The 23,429-nt window shown below is 27.4% G+C and overlaps 1 protein-coding gene and 2 long non-coding RNA genes across 4 annotated transcripts in view; 2 read left to right on the forward strand and 1 right to left on the reverse strand.

Annotated features, from left to right (window-relative positions):
• Positions 1-23,429, forward strand: part of LOC100209044 (cysteine and glycine-rich protein 2) — an 87,782-nt gene that overhangs the window by 55,535 nt on the left and 8,818 nt on the right. The gene's annotated exons all lie outside the window — the stretch shown is intronic.
• Positions 10,995-12,308, reverse strand: LOC136089138 (uncharacterized). The gene is made up of 2 exons (XR_010642808.1): positions 11,714-12,308; positions 10,995-11,279 (listed from the first exon to the last, which is right to left on the reverse strand). It is a non-coding gene; the product is annotated as an uncharacterized LOC136089138 (long non-coding RNA).
• Positions 14,583-15,435, forward strand: LOC136089139 (uncharacterized). Its single transcript, XR_010642809.1, has 3 exons — positions 14,583-14,812; positions 15,060-15,120; positions 15,279-15,435. It is a non-coding gene; the product is annotated as an uncharacterized LOC136089139 (long non-coding RNA).

Raw genomic sequence — 23,429 nt, forward strand, 5'->3', positions numbered from 1 at the left:
TTTCAAGCCTGTAATTTTGTTTTCCATGTAAGCAATTTCTTCAGCTATGACATCAGCAGTTTCTTTTATGAACCTAATTCGAATTGGCCTGCAAAACCTTGGAGACGATGGTGTAGGGTTTTGCCAGATAACCTTTTTATTTACTCCACAAGTTAGCTGTAATAAAACCATTGAGCATTGAAATATACTGGCATCAGAATTAGAGTCATCCTCAAACTTTTGATTAAACTGTGTCTGCTGGGAGCCATCACAACCCCATTTCGTAGATAATTTCGTATATGTTTACGCCCACTTTCCGTTAGAGTCTTGATAACTTCTAAATACAACACCAATTTTTTGGCAGTATGGTTTAACAGACTTTGTAAGTCTACTTCAGCTAAACTTTCTGTGACTGTGAACGAATCAGGATCAGGACAGCATGTTTTTTTTTCTTCGACCAAAATACTGTAGCAGGGCCATTGCTTCTTGTCACTTGTACGTACGATTTTATATTAAGATTTTGTTAGGCCTGCGTCAGTAAATATTAAAAGAGCCTCTAACGGTGTCAATGATTTTTTTGTAGGTTTAAGACTGCTGCGATAGGCTTTTTTATACTTTCCCGCTCGTTTGGGAGATGTTTTAAGATCTTTGAGGACGGTTGCAGCACTTCTTTTACCATTTGTTTTCAAACAAGTTTTAGCTGCAAAAACATTAGCTTCTGGTTCCACATCTTTCCTGAGCTGTTCTGTTTTTCTTCTCTTTGAACGTTCACTAGAATCGACAAAACTTTTTCTTGGTCGTCCTGCTGATGGTGGAGTGGATGGGTACCCGGTATTTGTAAACTCCCTTGCAGCCAAGGGCCATGCTTCTTAATAAATATTTCATGAGTTCTGGATGAAGACGACCACATTTTTCTAAAAATAGCTTTCAACCTCGACATTTGACGCTTGTATACTGTTTTTAGTTCTTCGGTATATTGATTTCTTGATAACAAACTTTGATCAGCTAAGTCCATTTTTTCATTGAAATTTGGAGCCTCCTGCTGCTGAATACTGTTGTAGAAATCCAAACGAGAGATTGTTTGCATTCCTGATGACCCATCTAGAAAAAAAAATTAAGTTGAAAAATTCATCTTGGACCTTGATGTGCTTAGAACATGATTAAAATTTAGATGGCATCAACAGCCAGTTGAAATTAAGATTTTTAAATAGCTAGTGGTATAAACTCATAGAAAAACGAAAAAAACTAAGAGGGTTTCAATGCGCACTACAACTTTTTCACTTTTAAAGTCAAAATTTACTTTAAAATTCGTTAAAAAAATGCTAAGTTTCATAGTACATAACTTTTGTGGTAATTAATATTTCAAAACGGTAGTAAGAGTAAATAATGTACATACCTGTCATAGATTCATCCATGATATAACACTGTAAAACTTCTGTTGTAAACACTTGTCACAGCTTCAATAAACACCACTAAAATCGCTCGTAAATAAAATGAACCACGCAGATATAGATCGGATATTTAACTAGACTGTGTAGTTCCAATTACTACTTTTATAACCAAACCATTAACTGCTCATTAAGCGACCATTATCGAGAGATAATAAGGGTATGTAATTAAGTGGGTACGGCCACTTTTAATAATTCCAATTTTGACCAGCTAAAATCGTCAAATACTCCTACGTGCGGCGGTATGTTATACGTGATCAATACTCCGAGTATTTACAATACTAGATATGCCGACTGGGATAGGTAACATAATATTAAATAAAGTTTGTTAAAATAAATACTCAGGGGTGGATCTAAAACCCGTTGAGTTCTGCAACTAACTGGACAAAATAATTAGTACAAACATTGACGTTACGATGTCTAGCACCAACCTAATATTAGACAACCGATCATTTTACTTTTGCTAGAAAGTTTATTTCGAAAAAAATTAACAGAAGAATCTATGCTTTGTAGAGGAATAAAAAAATATTTCTCAAAACGTTCTAATGTAAATCATACTTTGAAGGAAATGAGAATGTTGAAAAAGTTAATTGGCTATTCACTACTAAAGGTAGCAATCAGATTTGTTTAAAACTTCTTAATTTTTAAATTTCTTCAATATAACCATATTTAAAGATCGTATTAGATAAAATGCTAAAATCAACCTAATGACTAGTTAACTTAGTTTTGAATTGTGTTCACATTAAGACGAGTAAAACTAGGATTTGAGTTTCTCTCTGCAATCGCAAAAATTTTTACCTTTCTCCTCCCTCCTCCCCCTTTAACTTTTTTCTGTTTGCACAGCGGGCTTAGTTATGTCACTTACAATAATGTTTTTGACGGGGTTAACTAAAATCCTGCTTCCGCCCCTGATATTTGTGCATATATATGCACAGGAGTTTATAAACAGTACCGTGGTAAGTTGTTTGGAGCCCCCCACCCCCCTCCTCCCCGAAATGAAAAACCTATCAATTTGGCCCCTATTTCTTAAAAATTTTTACTTGCACTTATTGGGAACATAAAATTGTTGATTTCGACATAAACGCTATGGTGGTTCATACTTTTTAAACTATTGAAATCTAAAACTGTATAATGTTTTTTTTTACGTATTACCATATATGATGAAAAGTAAATATTTTTTTTTATTATCATTATTATTTTAGCGGGGCAAAGAACGTTTGAAAAAAGTTTTTTAACCAAAATTCATGGATTTTGCAGCAAGAACATAAAAAGCAAAACAATGTTAAGTTATAATATAGTCATAAAAATTATTTCTTTTATCTTAAATAATTTTTTGTTTACAACTTTGTTCAAAAAAAGCTACTAAAATTTTTTTGAATTAAACTCGGGTAAAGTTTTTCTGTTATTCATTCATCCTCTCACAAAGCCGTCTCCTTTTTCAAAACCACAAACAGAAAATGCTGCTTCTGTAACTTGATTTACTTTCCTTTCACAAGATTGCGTGTGAAGAGGAAAATTTGGAGCTTCAAACCAAGTTACCAGCCTTACAGCTGTGTCCCCAAACTGCGTAGTTTTCCTTATATCCTTTATCGTTTTAATGACAAACTTTCTCGATTCTTCATCTGAGCTTGATAAAAGAGTTAAAATAAGGGATTCTTAGTGGGCGAATTAGGTTTTCTTTTTAATGTATTATGTGACATTATTTTGAACTTCGTTATCTTGTTTTTTCAGCAGTTGCAACAGTGTTTCTATGTGACCTGAGCCATCTACAATACTGTGTTTAACTTTAATTTCATACCACATGTGAAAATATACTTGAGCTACCCATTTGACGATTAAATAAAACTTTTGAAGAACGTCACCAGTAAAGTTGTGACCACTCATATAAAGGAAAATGTAAGCTTTCCACACTTTGCTTTAAAAAGATGTATTTTTGCCTGTGGACAAACATTATACCAACTTATAATAGAGAGCTGCATCCGTCAACATTGTTTGAAGAACTTTTTCGGGAATTTCAATTTAAGGTTTCAGCTGTTCTATAGGTTTAAATTTTTTAAGTTTTTTTATGATATTAATTTAAGAGAAAGCTTTTCCAATATGACCAGTAAAACCATCCTCTGAATTAATTGGGCCATCTAGTTCAACAATTATGTGCCTCAATGGTAATTCATTACAATGCAGCATGCAAATAGACCAGAATAATTTTCTCACTACTAATTGTTCCAGATTTGATACCTTCATCTTTTCATGAACCTGTAATGGAGTTTGCAAAATCTTTACCTTCGACTTCTTAGGACTCTTTGATTGCCCTTGGAACAATCCAATTGCAAAGAGCAAATGCAACTTCTTTGGCTAGCTGGTTTGGTGGTATGGCTTGAGCTGGTGTGTAATTAAATGGCAGTTAAATTTTCCTCAGACATTCTTGCTCTCTCCATTATTGTTTCCTTTGCTCTTCTTAATTTCATAGGATCAACTACTAAATAAGACATATCATGCATCAAATACTTTGGTTCAATAAGGTCTAGAAGAAAGGATGTAACAATAGCTGATGTTGCTGCTAGTGAAACATCATATCTTCTTGAAACTTCTGCAGTATGACGAATTGACATATAGCTTTTTTTCCAAATTTTGTTTTGAAGTAGATCTTCTGAAATCTTTTCTTTTTTGAAATCTGAACCATCCTCAATTAAATATTTGTAAACATCATCGTTTTCTACCTTTTTTTTTTTTATATTTCTAATTTTTTCTTTACTCCAGACTTCTTCTTCATTTTTTTCTTTATTTGCGAAATCTGTCAGGCGGTCTCCTTAATATTATTGAAACCCATAAGGTGCTTTGAAATGGATACTTTTTTTCCCTATGAGCAATAAGCTATGAAAGTTCAACCTTTGGAATTTTTTTATCTTTGACACAAGAACATTTAATTTGTACTTTATCAACGCAAGAATTATTTTTCAAACAGAACTCGCTAAATAATATAATTTCACACTTACAACATATTAAATCTAGCAACTGATCCAGTTTTGATTCCCAAAAAGATACGTATGTCTTAGAAACTTTCCCATGTGCTATTTCTCTGATCTTGTTTTAGGATAATTCAAAGTTTTCTTTTCAACAACCACTGGAGGTTTAAAAAGAGAATTTGTTTTCATACACTGCTGAAGAACAATATCAGCTAGTAATAATGGAAAAAATAATATTTGTCGTAAAAGTAAAAGAACTCATCAAAGACTAGTGAACGAAATCCTCAACCACCGGTTGTAAAGATTTAAAAAAGAATAATTGATTTTGAATGACTCAGTGTGTGTGTTTGTGTGTAAAACGTGCGAACTTTTTAGAGGTTGGGGGGAGGACTTTAAAGTACCCATGGCAACAGGGGTATGGGGTCAAATTTCTAAATTTTTCGACGAAGGTTCTTTATGGATGACCCCTAATGATAAAGAATTAAAAAAAAAAATAATGATGATGATAAGTTCGATTATTTCTTTTCAATAATAAGTGGATAAACGCAAAGAAAAAATAAAAAACAAATAAGCAAAAAAATTCTTTTAAATGGTTTTTAATTATTATGATTAAGAATATATCATTAAGAAATTTAATATAAAGAATTAAAAAATTTAAGAAAAATTTATTCTTATATATAAGGAGAAAATATGAAATAAAAAAACAGAACTTTTTAAATAACTAAAATCTTTGCAAATAAAATGAAAATTTTGAAGGATTAAAAAAAAAAAATGGCTCTAGAAAAAGTCCTCCATCCTTTGATTATTTAAAATTAATAATAAAGCAATATTAGCGTAAAAGAGATAACAATAAATAAAAGATGTATTATAAGCAAATTTGACTTAGGTAAGGTTTTGCCTTATAAAGTACCCAGCAAACATGTCAGCGTTGAATCAACGTTGAAAACCGGTCGCAGCGTAGAAAAAGCGTTACAGTCACAAAAACAACGTGTTTTCATCGTTGAATCAATGTTTGTTTTGTATACTAAATCGCCGTAAATTGAAACGTTGAATAAGCGTTGAATTTGTAACGAAATTTAGCTTCTCAAAAAAAAACGTTTATTCAACGTGGAATCAACTTAAATAAAAAGCCATTTTAAAGACGGTTCAAAATCTATGCTTTATCAACGTTAAAAATAAACCGCTTTTTAAACGTCACATTTTCAACGCTAAATAAGCGAAGAAACTTCAACGTATATTATCTTCTCAAAAAAATCGCGTTTATTCAACGTTGAAAGTACGCAAATAATCACTGTAAAAACGTCGCAAAGTTTAAGGTTTATCAACGTTAGACACGAGCTGCTTTTTCAACGTATTTAAGCTATTTATGAAATAACGTTTATTCAACGTTACATATACCAACGTTGAAAATGTGGTCATTGAAAAACGTTGAAAAAGTGTTACTTTGTCAATGTTAATAAAAACGTTGTTTTGACAACGTTGAGGAAGTGGCACATTGAAAATTATTGTCTCATTAACTAGCCATTACAAAAATAACTTGTCGTAAAGAAAAGGCAGGGAAAACTTAATAGAATGCATGCAGATGGTATAAAAAATTTTTTTTTAATAAAGTTATGTTTTATAACTTATTTTTATTGCGACTAATTTAAAACTTTTAGATTTTGCATCAAATTGTATACAATATACATAAATCTCAGGGTATATTAGGTTTATTCAGGTTATTTTTGTTGATTTTTTATTTATTTTCAGTTGACCATTTTAATAAATTGCAAAGTTGTTTTAAATATATTATTTCAAGTTAGAAATAGCACTTGATTTTAATAAGATTCAGATGTTTAAAGTAATATCAAAATTAATAAAACATGATAAGTCAGACTAAAATTAATCTGTTAAGAGACTAAATTTTTTATTTATTTGAAAAACTTTAAACACCTTACCCTAAATATCAAGCAAATACTTCAGCATAAAATCTTCGACCATTAATAAAAGTATGCATTATTAATTTTTTTTTGTATAAAAACTTTTTGTACAAAAAAATTTTGGATAAGTAACTTTAATTCCATTTTTTTGAAAAATTTCTAATTTTAATAGGAAAAGTATTAAGTCCTAATTATAGAGTTGATGTTGCATATTTAATTCTAACATTTATTCTTTATCATATATTTTTATTTTAATAATATGTATTTATGAATGTATATATGGGTAAATTTATGAATATATATAAAAGAAATATATACATTTATGAATATATATAAAAGAAATATATACATACAACAGACGGAAAAAAGCACATACTGAAACTTTTTAGTCCCTGTGTAATACGTATTTGTGTTAATAAGCTAACTAATAAACTTAAATATTTCACGACCCGGAGGTAATCCACTGTTGTAGGGTGGTAGCCCCCCTTTCAAAAACTTGTTTAAAGAATTGTTTTTGGTTTATCAAAATGATTACAGAATTTCTACAAGAGAAAAACTGGCCGAAACTTGATGGCAGAGCTAGTGAACGGACTAAATGCTTTAAAATGTATGTATTTAAATGCGACCTCTTTAGAAAATAAATTTGATGAATATAAGGTATTAGTAGACACTTACCGTCCACAAATCATAGCTGTTAGTGAAACATGGTTCAAAAGCATCTCGGTTGTAAATCTAAATGGCTATAATCTATATAGAAGTGACAGAAATGATGGGCGAAGAGGTGGTGATGTGTATACATTTCTGAAACTATTAAATCATTAGAGCTAAACGATGCTGTTTTTAACTTAAGTAAAATTGAGCGAATTTGGGCTAGAGTGTACCTTACAAACAACAAATATTTAGTTGGTTGTATCTACAGACCCAAAGATTTTGTTGACATGAACGACTTGGATTTGGTTTTTAAAAAGACTAAAGACTATATTGATATAAAAGGATACAAAGACTTAATTGTTACAGGAGGCTTTAATTTCCCGTCAATTTTATGGTCAAATGGATATATTAAAAACATTAAAAATGAAAATGGTATCGAGCATAACTTTAGTGAAACTCTTACCAGAACCTATCTGTATCAACATGTAAATGTTCCGAATTTTCAAATGTCAAATAATTCTGCCACTAACACTCTTGACCACAAATCAGTCGGGAAACATCTACGCTATTAACCCAAGATCTGTCCTTCGTAACATAAATAAAGGTCATTTGGTCATCTTTTTTGATTTTATTATTAAAAGTATGGCTAATAACCTATCGCACAGTTACTTAAAATTTAATTACAAAAAGGCTGACACCAATAAAATTTCTGACTTTATTACAAATATTGATTGGGTAATGATGTTTGAAACTTTATCAGTTCAGGAAATGTATGACAATCTAATTCACTTTTCAAATGTATCATGTAATCAATTCATTCCAGTGCTTGACGTATCTTGAATAAAAAAACAAATTGCTCCATGGACCAAAAATGATCTTAAAACTCTAATTAAAAAAAACCAAAATCTTAGATACCTGAATTGTGCTTGTAAATGGAGAGATCTTACTCTGTCTAAAGAGTACAAACTGACTTGCAAGTTAGTGAAAAAAGAAATTAAAATAGCTCGTCTTGCATATGAAAATGTTTTAGTTAAAAGATCCAAAACAAACCCGAAGCTTCTGTATAAATACCTAAACAGCCAACAACTAACCAATGAATCAATCAGAGCATTAAAAACAGCTAATGGTGATCTAACTCAAGAACCTAGAGAGATAGCTAATCTACTCAATAAATGTTTCCAAGATGTTTTTGTTATTGAAGAAGAAGGGGAACTTCAATATTTCACAGTTGAATTTAACGAGAATCATTCAAAGTTTCTTAATCTAAATCCAAATGATATCAGCTACGAAATGATATTAGATAAACTTCTTAAAAATCTTAATCAAAATAAAGCATGTGGTCCTGATAATATGCATCCATTTCTTCTAAAAAACTGTGCAGAAGCATTTGCTATTCCTCTAACATTAATTATTAGGGGATCTTTAACTAATACTCAGCTTCCAGTTCAATTTAAATCAGCGAATGTAACACCTCTATTCAAAAAAGGTGATAAGACTCTTCGCAGCAACTATCGTCCAGTTTCATTGACTTTTATTCCATGTAAAATTATGGAAAGTATAATTAAAGCTAAAATGGAAGAGTACCTGTATAAAAATAATCTACTAGCAAATACGCAACATGGTGTAGTGGTAGGAGCGCTCGCTTTGTAAGCGAGAGGTTCGGAGGTCGACTCCCACCACGTTCAGGAAGTACCACGCTCAACTTAGTTTCGTCGCGCAGCGGCCTTGCTCGGCAAGGTTCGTGTTGCGGAGTTAAAGAGTTGAGAGAGGGTTGCACCACGAATAACAACTAAAAAATAAAAAACACAAAAAAATGAGTAGCCTCCTCGACTGTAGTGACCTCCTCGGGCCTTGGGGAGGTGAATAATCTAAGAAAGAAGAATATATATATACATATATATACATATATATATATACACACACATATATATATATATATATATATATATATATATATATATATATATATATATATATATATATATATATATGTATATATATATATACATATATATGCATACATTATATATATATATATATATATATATATATATATATATATATATATATATATATATATATATATATATATATAAATATATATATATATAAACATATATATATATATTTAGTCTTTGAGATAGCTAACTTCCAGATATGGAGCAAACACCAAAATGTTTATATGTTTATACTTATGTCAAATAAGGATGCTTTGCAAAAAATTGCGATAATTGGAGGCTGGGAACAAAAAAACCCCAAATTTTTTGCCCCCCCCCCTGCCCCAAACGTGAGAGCAACAAGTTGATAAAATATTTTTTGTACTGTTCTTAACTAGACTTATATTCATCGATAAATTTTAAGTTTCATAGTATTATCTTTCAGTGTTCAAAAATAATGACTATATAAAATTTATAACCCCCTCAAATTGAGGGGGGTTTAAACTTTATATGGTCATAACTTTTTAAAGCTAAAATATTTTACTATGAAATTTAAAATTTATCGATGAATATTAGTCTAGTTAAAAACAATACAAAAGATATTTTATCAACTTGTTGCTCTCACGTTTGGGGCAGGGGGGCACAAAAATTGGGGCTTTTTTGTTTCCAGCCTCTAATCATCGCAATTTTTTGCAAAGCATCCTTATTTGACATAAGTATAAACATATAAATGTTTGGAGTTTGCTCCATGTCTGGAAGTTAGCTATCTCAAAGACCAAAAAATGCTGGATCCGCCACTGTATATATATATATTAGGTACGTGGACCGAAATTTTTAAATTGAGGATATACTAGAATGTTATATATCATTAGAAAGCCCTTCAATACAGTATTTTAAAGATGAAAAAATTATCAAAAACGAACAATTCAAAAAAAAGTTATGACGTTTTTAGTAGCAAATTTTAGATATATGGATTTATTGAATAAACTGGTTCCAAAATTATTATTTTTTTCACTGAAATTGTTATAACTTTGTCAAATCTTATCCAAATGCCTATAACTTGGTATCAAAAGATAGATGTAAGAGTAGGCTACAAGTTTATATTAGTCTATAGATATAGGGGGTGTCTAGAGGGCCAGAGGGGGTTCGGCACACTATTGTAAGCCTTAAAAAATACAAGTTTTTCATCTGAAAGATTGTTTTTTCTGATAAATTTTTTTATCTTCATACACAAAAATGTGTTCTAATTTGCTTCCATTCCATTTTCAAATATTAGTGGTCTATCTTATATTAAAAGGTGGATGTTTTCGTTACGTTTTAACACCCTCATAGTGAAATGTTACATTCTTATAAATACTTTAATTTTAAAAACACTGATTATATTTTGTTTTCAAAGGTATAAATTATACTTTCTTACTCTACAGCGTTTACAAGTGGTGTATAAATTGGCATTAGGGGTGGGATATGTGCCACGCCTAACTCCTCCCCCCCCCCCCATCTTCTTTAGTCTTCCAACCTAAAAAAAAAATTTGTAAAGAGATTTGAAAAAAGATTTTAAATTGAGTTTATTGAAAAAAAGAAATTAGTATACAAGTTTATTTTACTACATTAGTTAGGAAAGGGGCGTGTGCCACAACTAACGCCCCCCTTTTTCATATTCCTTTCATATTCAAACTTGAAAAAAATGTCAACAGAAATTTAAACACGTTTTTAAATTGCTTTTAAATAAAATAAAGACATAACTTTACAAATCTTATCACATTACAAAATGCAGTTTGGAGTATCCACCCTAAAAAAAAGACTTTTCATATTTATCAACTCAAAAAAATATTACACATAAATTTAACACTGTATTTAATATGGGCTATGAAATCCTTAAAAAGTCCTGATCGTATCTAAAAGTTTATAACTATTTATAGGTACAACTTGACTACTTTTTATACTACAACTTTTAATCACATTGAAAACATACAAAATACTTTATTATAACTATTACACTTGTCAATGCTTCATTTTTAAATTATTTTGGGTAAAAAAATTTTAAATAAATAATTCAAATGTTTGAAAAAATTGAGACAAAATGGAAAACAAACTTGATGATATTACATATAAATTTTTAATAAAAAAACAAGAATGGTGGTGCCTAATGATTGTGTATGCCACCATTAACCACAAAGCTGCTACCATGCTGTCTTCGCCTGCAAACTTCTTCACAACAGTTTTCTTCTGCTGTAGCTCCTAGCACCCCTGTTAGGGGATGATAGGTCCAGCTAAATGATTTCCTGTCTCTCCCTCCTAACCGGACCCATCACAAAAATGAGCGACTGCTAGTCGGTCCAGGGTGCTGATACATGTATCTCTGATAGACACCATATGTAAGATCTAATGACATTGAATTGTAAATAGATTAGTTATTTTCACAAATAGTTGGTTTATATTAAATGTTACATAATACCATTCAGTACTAATCTATTTACAATTCAATGTCATTAGATCTTACGTATGGTGTCTATCAGAGATACATGTATCAGCACCCTGGACCGACTAGCAGTCGCTCATTTTTGTGAATGGTATTATGTAACATTTAATATAAACCAACTATTTGTGAAAGTCATTGGCTGAACAAATAAAATGAAAGACAATCAACTATATATTTTAAAAATGTTAATCAAAGTAAAAATTTAAATACTACTCTTGATTTTACTTCTACTGCACTTTGATGGATAACATAATAAAAATGTATTAAATAGTGTATGTAAATAGAAATATTATGAATTCAATAATTATTCAGAAAAATAATTAAATCATAATTTTACTAGCAGAAGGTTGTGCTGATTATAGAGAAGGTTGTGAAACTAAATGAAAAAATAAGTTGTAATAAAATAAGTTTTATTTGCTATTGATAAGAAAGGCATACACATATTAGAAATAATTGTTTTAGGCATACATCATGCATAAACAGATTAGAAAATAATAGCTTTTTTAAACTTACCAATTGTAGCAGCTGAAGATGTATCTCAAGGTTAACAAAGTTGTAATAAAAAACAAATTTGCAAATGTCGAGAAATGCATACATATTAAAAAGTAACAATTGTTAAACTTACCACTCGTTGCTGATTGTATTTTTAATTTTATAATCAATACTAAAAATTATCCTATACAAATTTACCAGTGGTAGACTGTGTAGATTGGACTAAAGATAACAAAAAAATTGTAAAATTTCAAAAGTAACAATCGTCAAATCAGTTCTGTGTAAGATACAACCTTATTAATAAAATGAAAATAAACAATCAAAATATAACAGTAAAAATATAAAAATATATATTTATTAAACAATACGCTAACATTAGGAATGTATATACTTTGGTTTATAATGGTATAATGGTATTTATTATGCATACTTTGTTTATATATAAATTATGTTAATTTGGTTGTAGTTATATATAAACGATGTTATTTATACTTATGAAATCTTAAAAATGAACATAATATTTAGTAGAGTCTAAACAATAAGTAAACATAAGGCATGCTAGTATAATGATTTAAATAATAGTCCAGTTATAGAAGTATACAATCGAAGTAAAAAAAGATAATAACAATAATATCTTTTATTATAGTTGAAAAACACTAACAAATTTTTTGTTAGGAATAAACCAATGAAGAATCTGATTTGTATACTTATTTATATATGGTGTGTTAATAAAATTTTCAACTGATACTATCACTTAACAATCCATTCAAAAGCAAGAGTCTTTATCTGAAACATTATCCTTTTTATATGTAACCTAAGAAAACAATAAGTTTTTACATTTATCATTATTTTTTGTTTCAAACATAAGTTAACTATAATATTATTATGAAATAAAAGAAATTAACTTTAATCTGTAAGACAATTAAAAACACTTTTATTTATATTTTGCACTTTAATTTTAATCTAATAATAAAAATCAACATAATACAAAATTGCAATATTTTTTGTAGAGTCGGCCCCCCCCCCCCTTATCCGCCCCCGTATTTCGCTTACCGAAAAAAACAACAACAACAAAAAAACGAAAATAGGCACCAAAAGTTCTACACTAATTAAACTATTTGCTGGTATTTATTTTTCGTTGAAAATTGACATGTGAATAGGAAATGCATGTAGAAAATTATTTTATTAATAAAAAAAGGGAGATCGACATTTTTACGACTGCAATTTTATGTGCAAACATCAACCAAATTTTCATGCAAAATTTTCGAAAAAATAATCCATAAAAAAGTATACTAACCATACATTATAGTTATAAAAAAATCAAGATTAACCTTTCGTTTTTTAAAAATAGTCTAGGTTCATATATGTTTCTGATAAGAATCACCACAAAATAACGTTTGCCTAGAACTACCTAAAAAAAGTGGTAAACTTAATCTAACACAAATTAAACTATTTGCTGGTATTTTTTTTCGTTGAAATTTGGCAAGTGAATAAAAAATGCATGTAGAAAACTATTTTAATAATAAAAAAAGGGGGGTCGACATTTCTTCTACTGCAATTTCATGTGTGAACATCAACCAAATATTCAGGAGCAAAATAATCCATAAAAAGTTCAGTAACCATACATAAAAGTCTTGAAAAATCAAGATTAGCTCTTCTTCTTTCAAAAAAGTATCTATGTGTATATATGTTTCTAAAAAAAAATTCTACAAAAACACGTCTGTCCCACGCTGCCTAAAAAAGTGTTAAAAAAATGAGAACCAAAATTTTAGCATAAAAATCGGTTCCGTAAATCGCGATTTCCGCGTACCTATATATATGTATGTATATATATATATATGTGTGTGTGTGTGTGTATATATATATATATATATATATATATATATATATATATATATATATATATATATATATATATATATATATATATATATATATATATATATATATATATATAAATATATATATATATATTTAAATATATGTATATATAAATATATATATATATATATATATATACATATATACTTGTTTATAAATGTATATATATATATATATACATATATATACATATATAATATGTATATATATACTATGTATAAATATATATGTATATATATATATATATAATATAAACATATATGTATATATAAATATATATGCAACTATATGTATTTATATATATGTGTGTATATATATATATATATATATATATATATATATATATATATATATATATATATATACAAAATATTGTATATATATGTATATGTATATTGTATATAAATGTATATATATATACATATATATGCATACATTATATACATATATATATATATATATATATATGTATATGTATATATATATATATATGAATATATATATATATATAAAAATATATATATATATATATATATGTATATATATATGTATATGTGTGTGTATATATATATAAATATATATATATATATATATATGTATGTATATATATATATATATACATATGTACTTGTTTATAAATGTATATATATATATATATATATATATATATATATATATATATATATATATATATATATAATATGTATATATATATAATATGTATATATATAATATGTATATATATATAATATAAACATAAATGTATATATAAATATATATGTAACTACTATTTATATATATATGTGTAAATAAAACAAATGATGCCTTTTTTTTAGATGATCTATTACAATGACTTCACAATTTTGGGCTTTAGTTGTTTATTTTAAAAACAGATTGAAGCAGAGGCAGTTGTTCCATGTTGTTGGGTAAAAGATGGTTGGTTATTTTTGTCAATTGGTGTTCATGCAATGAAAGCTGTCTATATTAGTTTTCCAATTTATCATTCATGGAACAAGCTTAGAATTAAAAGAATTAAAGTTACTAGAGATCATTAAAATTTACAGTACTCATTGCTATTTTAATTGTTTTATATGAATAAAAAAACTGTTATAGTTTTATATTAATGGGGAACTATATCAATTAACTATCTTATTTTTATTTTGGGATAAGTAAAATTTTGAATCTGCTTATTGTATTATGATTTCCTAGATATATATCATAATCTGTTTACACTGGTTCTACATTTTAGTTTTTACATTTTTGTTTATATTTGTTTTACTAAATAATTACTAATAAGTATCTATTATTAGATAAAGAAGTACGCGAAGGATTTAATTTTACGACAACGGAGGACTCCGAAAAAGAATATAAGTAATTATATTAGTGAATGATTGTGTTTCTCTTTTCATATAACTTTTCTTTGTTTTTTATATGTTAAAGAATAAATAAAACTTATTATTAACTACTAGTCATAGCTGATTTTAATAATACTGTCTAAATTTTTTTGACTTGTGATAATTTGATTTTAGGTGTAAGTTTATTTAGTAAAGTTCTGGTGGATCAAAGATAGAGGAATGATATGGTTTTAACTGGTTTCCATTTTATGAACGAAGTACATTATATGATTTAAATTGATGGTTTATAGTTACACCTATTCAAATAAGTTTAATTTAGTTAATTTATGTATGGAATTGTGATTATTTTTAGTTGTAAAATTTGACTTCCATAGAATGTATATATCTATCTATCTATCTATATATATATATATATATATATATATATATATATATATATATATATATATATATATATATATATATATATATATATATATATATATATATATATATATATATATATATATATATATATATATATGTATATATATATATATATATATATATATATATATATATATATATATATACATATGTATAACATTAATATTGTTGATAACTCGAACAATAAAAACAAAGTTATTTATGTTGGAATCTACATAACTGCAAAAATTTTATGTTTTTTTAATATTTGATTGTGAAGAAGAAAAAAAATATTTATAATTTTTTTAAAATCATTTTAAAAGTAACTCTATTAAATGAAATGAGCTATCTTACAATTATTTTAGATTTCAAAATTGCCCATATATTTTCAACAGGGTTAAGGTCTGGTCTTTGTGGCAGCCATTTTAGAATATTAGATTTACTTTTTTTTGAGGAACTGTTGTGCCACTTTGCATGTGTGTTTTGGGTCATTGTGATGTTGAAAAAAAAATTTGCGATCGATTCTTTAACGGATCGACATAAATGTTTTGAAAGCCAATCAACATACAACTTCCCTGTTATTATACATTCAACATTCACCAGTCGTCCCACACCATTTGAATCAAAACATCCCCTAGCCATAGGCGAGCCACCTCCATGCTTGACTGTTTTTGTAAGATTTTTATCTAAGAGTGCATCACAAGGTCTGTTCCTAACTCTTTGTCATTTTTTAAAGCCAAATATTTGACATTTATTCTCATCAGATCATAACACTAAGTTCCAAAATGCCTCACTCTTGTTAATATGCAGTTTTGCAAATGCTAAAAGTTTTTTTTTGTTTATACGACTAATGAGGGGTTTACTTTTCTGGAGAAGGTTTATTTAAACCACCTAAATTATTAAACCTCTTAAATTAAGTCTTCTCTGTACAGTTCGACAGGAAACATTTAATTTAAGATTTTCAACAATCTGTCTTGAGGCTATTGTTGAATTTTTTTTTCTATAAGTGCAATTAGGATATTGGTTCTTGTTAAGTCTTAAGGGGACGACTAAGTCTTTTCTGTATTTTAGCAGAACCAGTTGTTTCATACTTTATACACCTCTTCCTAACACCACTTACTGATATTTGATATTTTTCATCACATTGCTTGTAGGTTAGGCCCATTTTTCGATCACAAGTGATCCGAGATCTGATGTCTAATAAATAATTTCGATGATAAACCATTATTATTATTAGTTTTACTTTTTCTAAAAATTAATTCCAAAAAATATAGTTTAAAATGCTTATTGTTAATAACTTTAACAAAATATTTTTGATATTAATTCTTTTAAGTAAATAGTTATTGACAAAACATATTTCATAATAAAAATGTAAATGTTTCTTGTTTTTGTCACATTTATTTCAGACAGAGAAACTGTAAGTGAGCAAATTTAATTTAATAGTTACTTTTGCAATGAGTTAAAAAGAGTTATAAATAATTTTTATTCTCTTTGGAATCAAATTTAAAAATAAAATTTTTGCAGTTATGTAGATTCTGATGTAAATATTTTTGTTTTTATTGTTTGAGTTTCGATTTTTTCATTAATGTTACTTAATTTTGTTTGTGACTGTATATATATATATATATATATATATATATATATATATATATATATATATATATATATATATATATATATATATATATATATATATATATATACATACAGTAAACTCCCGGTTATTCGAACCCCTAAGGGGTATAAGAACTTACTTTGAACAACCCAAAATTTAAATAACTGAAAATGCTCTTTAAGGTGACCTACCTTATGACTCATCAGAAATCTGATGAGACTTAATTGATGAAACACAGTGTAAAATAAAAAAAATTTTTGTTAAGTAATTTCCTAATAATTTATATATGTATATATATATATATATATATATATATATATATATATATATATATATATATATATATATATATATCTGTGTGCGTGTGTGTGCGTGAATGTATTTGTGTGTGCGTGTTGTTGGTGCATTTTTTCATTATATACTAGCTTTTTATAAATAGGTGTTGTTAAATTAAATCCTAGCACAAAAAAATTACACTCAAAAAGCAGTCAAAACTGAGCTTTTAACATGGTTTGCCAACTCGCGAAATGGTGGACTTCTTCTAGGCATTTTTTTGAGTTATAATATATAGGCAAATTAAACAGTTTGCATACGGGAATTGTAAGGGTTTCCCATATGAAAGTCATACGGTATGCTTCTCAGCGTATTGTACCCGTGCGGAAGCTATTTGCATCTCCCGCTGGGATAGCAATTGGTTGCTCATATGGATCTCGTTTAAAGCCCACATGATACCTTTGTGTGTTGGTGGGTATTTTTGATAGGGGTTTATTACAAAGTTTTTTAAGCTAAAAGAGCGTATTGAGTTGTGGCTTATTAATCTTGAGGGCTCTTGGGCTGAATAAAATCTCAATGAAAGTCACATAGTTTAAATAAAGACTTAAAATTAAAAAAAACTACCTAGGAAATAATGCTGCTTACAATGTTAAAATCTGTTTGGTTTCTTGATTAACATGTTCTTGCAAACATTCTACAGCAAAATTTCCGCGGACCTATATAGGCATTTTGAACGGTCAACTTTTGTTTTGTTTATCGGTTACTTAGTGAACCATTAGTGGCAGCCGCCTAAAGTGGCTAGCCGATGATAAGCTATAGCTGGTCATCAGCGTTTAGTAGTAGTATATATTTGTTACAACAAAAGTAGTAGTAGTATATATTTGTTACAACAAGAGTAAAAATAATTGACAAAATACAAATCATAGATTGTCAGATTGTAGTTAGTTTTTGTGAAGCTCAAATTGCAACTTTCACTAAGAATAGCTGCGAGCTGAAGTAACATTAGAGCTTATCGAGGCTCGCTTTAAAACTGTTGACAGTTGGAGAACCGATTACTTTATCTGGTAACATATTCCATGCGTTGGCAATGCGATTGTTAAAAAAGTGGAAACGAGCCAAATTATTGCTGTACTTTTCACGGTGAATTCTTTCTCTGTGATTTGCTCTTGGTGGAATTGTGATGAGAGGAAAGTGCCATTTGACTATGTCGATGTTATTAATAATTTTATATTTTTGGATGAGGTCACCTCGTTTACGACGTTCAACAAGAGAAGTTGTAAACATCTGGACTTGTAGTCTAACTTTTTTAGTTTGTCTGGTATTTTTGTGGCTCTGTGCTGTATTGATTCAATAGTTTGTTCATCCTTCACCAAATGAGGGTTCAAAGCTGGAATTGCAAACTCAAGTAAAGGATGCATGTAGGTGGAGTAGAGTTGTTTCCATAAAGAAGCATCACGAGATTGGAAAGTGTGTTTTAGGATGCCTAGCATTTGATTTGCTTTACACGAGGCAATGATGGATTGGGTTTCTACTTTAAGATCATTGGTAATTTGAATTCCCAAGTCACGCTCAGAGGTGGTTGCTTCCAATGTAGTTTGAGTCGTTATTGAACAAGGGCCTAATTCCTCCATTGAGTAGTTAATTTTTTTTTGGTCAAAGTGCATGACCTTGTATTTCTTTGCATTTAGCTCCATGAGCCAAGATTTAGTCCACTGGACAATTTGGTCAATATCTGATTGGAGTTGAAGTTGAGCAGCAAGTGAGTTGACAATGCTTAGGATTTTAGTGTCATCAGCGTAAATTAGTAAATTAGTATAATATATATAAAATGCATGTTTTACATGTTTTTTCGCTCATGGAAAAAGCAATAGTTAAAACGCTCTCTGAAAATCGAATAGAATTAAAGCTTTTTAATCTTATTTGATTTTCAGAGAGCGTTGCTATGACAAGTTATAATCGGAAAACGCCTTTTGATGGTCTAAAGTAAACTTTTGCCGCTTGTATCTTAGATTGATTTTACAATCCTAGAAGAAATGCTTTTCTATAATTTCTTATATACTATATTGTTTGCCACTTAAGTTCTAAATACGATGTTCAATAAGTTTTCTGACAATCGGAGTTGGTTAATAGATGACACCTTTGTTGAACTATCATTTCTTGTACCTACAGTCATATATCTTGCTTGTACCTAGGACACTATGTGCGTAAAGAATTTTTTTTTATAACGAGTTCAATTGTTGAACTTTGATTGGTGCAGTTGTTTTTTTCTCTTGCGGTTATTTTAGGAGTACCGTTTTACGCGTAGACTTGTTTGTTAATTTTGCTCAGAATTATGAGTCAATTTTATTATTTATTTAATTTGTTACAATTAAATAACACTAGCTAAATTTGTTGAAAACAATTTATTATATAAATTTTGAACCAAGTTTATGTTTCTATCTTTGTTGTCAATTGAAGATAAACTTAATTTTGATACAACAGCCCAAGCTACAATAGCTAGTAGCCCTTAGTACATTTAAAATAAAGCTTATTGTACCTGGGGCCACTGTTTCCTTTTTATTATATGCATACACGATCTATCTTATTGTAAATAAAATTATATGAGTAAGAAAAAGGAAAAAAAAAACATCAAGGTAAAACTAAAATAATAATCTCGTAAATCTTCTTTTTAGCAACTATCAACATTTATATAGAATATGATCTAATAGATGAACCTGCTTTATTAGTAGACGTTCCTTGCAACTTTAAACACATTTTCGATCATGCGGAGAATAAATAAAAACCAGAAAAACGAATAGAATTCTTTTATAAAGTTTTTTCTAACGTAAAGTTTTAACATAGTTGTTTTTGTTTAGAGGTTGTTAAACCATCAAAAGGGCTTCACAAAAATAATTTTGATTAAGCGTTTTTCAAGGTTTAAAATAACCTCGTGTTTGTCGAGATATCGTGCTCCGTTCGAATGTTATTACAATTATATGTCTGTTTTGAAGACTTTGCTCTCCGAAAAAAAATTACTATAACTTTTAAATCAAAAGCAAATTTAATAACATTTTAAAACTTTATATAATAAAATAAAATCAGGGGCGTCTATTGATGAATTCTTGATTAAATGTGTTTATCAAAAATGGATTTAACCTTAGGTAAATATCATGTTTGTTAAATTAGTCTAAACTTTAAATTAAACAAGCCTAAACTTTATAAATCTAATACCCGATTCACACCAAAAAAAATAATAGTAACATTTTGAGAAAAATTGTAAGTTATAATTATAAATGTTAACTAAATATGATTATAAAAGTGTTTAAGATTTGATAAAAAGCATATTAAACCGATGTCTTCGAATTTTTGGGAGATAAGACTAATTTTGGCGTTTTAACAAAAATACATTTCTTAAGTATAATATAAACCGCAACATTCTTAAGATTTATGTGTTTACGAATTGGAAAATACTATAACGTACACATTGTTTAACTCTACGTCTTCTCAGATTATCTTTTACGTCTTGTCGGATTATCTTTTAGTACTTACTAAGGAAACTGCTGGAAACAATCAGACTCAGCATCAACATAACGAGCTTTACTTTTATACGTGCTTTACTTTTATACGTGCTTTACTTTTTTGTATATAACCACCAGGACTTTTACTGATGGTTATAATTATCCAGAGGAATTAACAAGAGCATTTTTAATTAGGTTATATTATTAAAACTCTATTTAAAATTACGCAGCGATGAAGATAAAAGACAGGAAATGAATAATTATAAAAATCATTCTTTTAATATCTAAAACTATTCCAATATTTGATTCGCCAATTAAAATTTAATTAATATTGTTTACATTATTTATAAACATTTAATCTAATTATATATTTAACCATAATTTACGCACGGACTTATTTAGATGCAACCTTGGTTCGCAATTATTGAATTATTTATTCGATAATTAAAGCTAGAACCTTCATAAACTTCTTAATGTACAAAATATTTAAAAAAATATTTTATAAAGTTTTATTAATTTAAGTAATTGTTTTAAGCAAAAAATAAATAAAAAATTCTTTCCTTTATTTTATTTTCCGAAGTTAAAATGAAAAAGAGAAATAAATCTTAAGTTTTTATGAAGATATATATATATATATATATATATATATATATATATATATATATATATATATATATATATATATATATATATATATATATATCAATGACGGATCAAAGGATAGGAAGGGGGGGTGTTGGGAATTTGGATCCCAACCAGCACCACCAGAAACTGAAAGTCTTAAAATACCTTAAAAGTTTATATAGGAATATGATATTTTAGGAGACAAAAATGTGATACAAAATGACAAAAAAAATTTTAACTTCTCCCCCCTCTTCCCACTGATATATATATATATATATATATATATATATATATATATATATATATATATATATATACATATATATATATATATATATATATATATATATATATATATATATATATATATATATATATATATATATATATATATATTAATCATGCATATATATAATGCTTATATGTAATAACAAATACATATAAATACTTAAATAAAAAAACATATATTTTATATGTATAAATACAAACTTTTTTAATATATGTGAATTTTTTATATATGCATATATATATATATATATATATATATATTATATATATATATATATATATATATATATATATATATATATATATATATATATATATATAAAATTGTCATACACATGTATATGTTTTTTTTAAATATATATATGTGTACAACAAATAAATAAAAGATTTATACTTCGTAAGTTGAAAAATAGTGCAAATATATTTCAATAGTCAGGTTACATAAAATTAACAAATAAACATTCGCAAGTAAACATACATAAAACTCCATAGAAACGTCATTAACAAACATGTTTCTGTAAGAGACTGTAACAACATGAATGTTGTGAATGATTATAAACTCTATTGTTGTTACTCGTTCATAACGTTATAAATTCAATCCCTTAAAAGGACTCTTTTATTAAAGCACACCCTTTAGACGTAAAAAAACTTTTTGTCAACTGTTTATATCTCTTGGTATTTCCACACTTGGCAGGTCGAATATATCATAAACGATAATTGTCTTTAATTGTTTTATTTGCTACTCGGTTTTTATATTACGCCTTATTTTGTATTGTTGCTAACTTGTTTGTTCATTCTATATTAATGTAGAGAAACGCTTTACTTTAGACATCAAGCTAAAGGAGATACATAAGCTTTTGGAAAAGTTGTAAAAAGATGCCTGTATGATTATTTCTTTTAAGTTTATATATATATATATATATATATATATATATATATATATATATATATATATATATATATATATATATATATATATATATATATACATATATATATATATATATATATATATATATATATATATATATATATATATATATATATATATATATATATATATATATATATATATATGCACCGCCCATATGAATTTATAATCACTATATTAGTATTAAAGATATATTTGGCGTGTTGGCGAAAATGTAATTTTAATCGCGTTTTTATGAGTAATTAATTTTATTAAACCAAGTATGTGATTATTTAAAATAAATCCCAATACAAAAAAAAAATTGTTATTAAAATAACTTTTTTTATAGACCTTTGGAGGAGGAAACAAATGTGGTCGGTGCTCAAAATCAGTTTATTCAAATGAAGAAATTATTGCAGCCGGGGGATCATGGCACAAACGTGGATGCTTTACTTGTAAGGAATGCAATAAATCGCTAGATTCAAATACAGTTGCAGAGAAGAAATCAGGTTACATTTAACATTTAAGTATTTGTACCTATAACTTTTTAAGTTGGATTATTTCGTAACTATTTTATTTATTTATTATATATATATATATATATATATATATATATATATATATATATATATATATATATATATATATATATATATATATATATATATATATAATCGAATATTTCATGTTTTAGAGGATGGAGGTGTTGGAGA

Source organism: Hydra vulgaris, chromosome 12 (genome assembly GCF_038396675.1).
Source record: "Hydra vulgaris chromosome 12, alternate assembly HydraT2T_AEP".
In the NCBI taxonomy this organism is placed as follows: Eukaryota; Metazoa; Cnidaria; class Hydrozoa; order Anthoathecata; family Hydridae; genus Hydra; species Hydra vulgaris.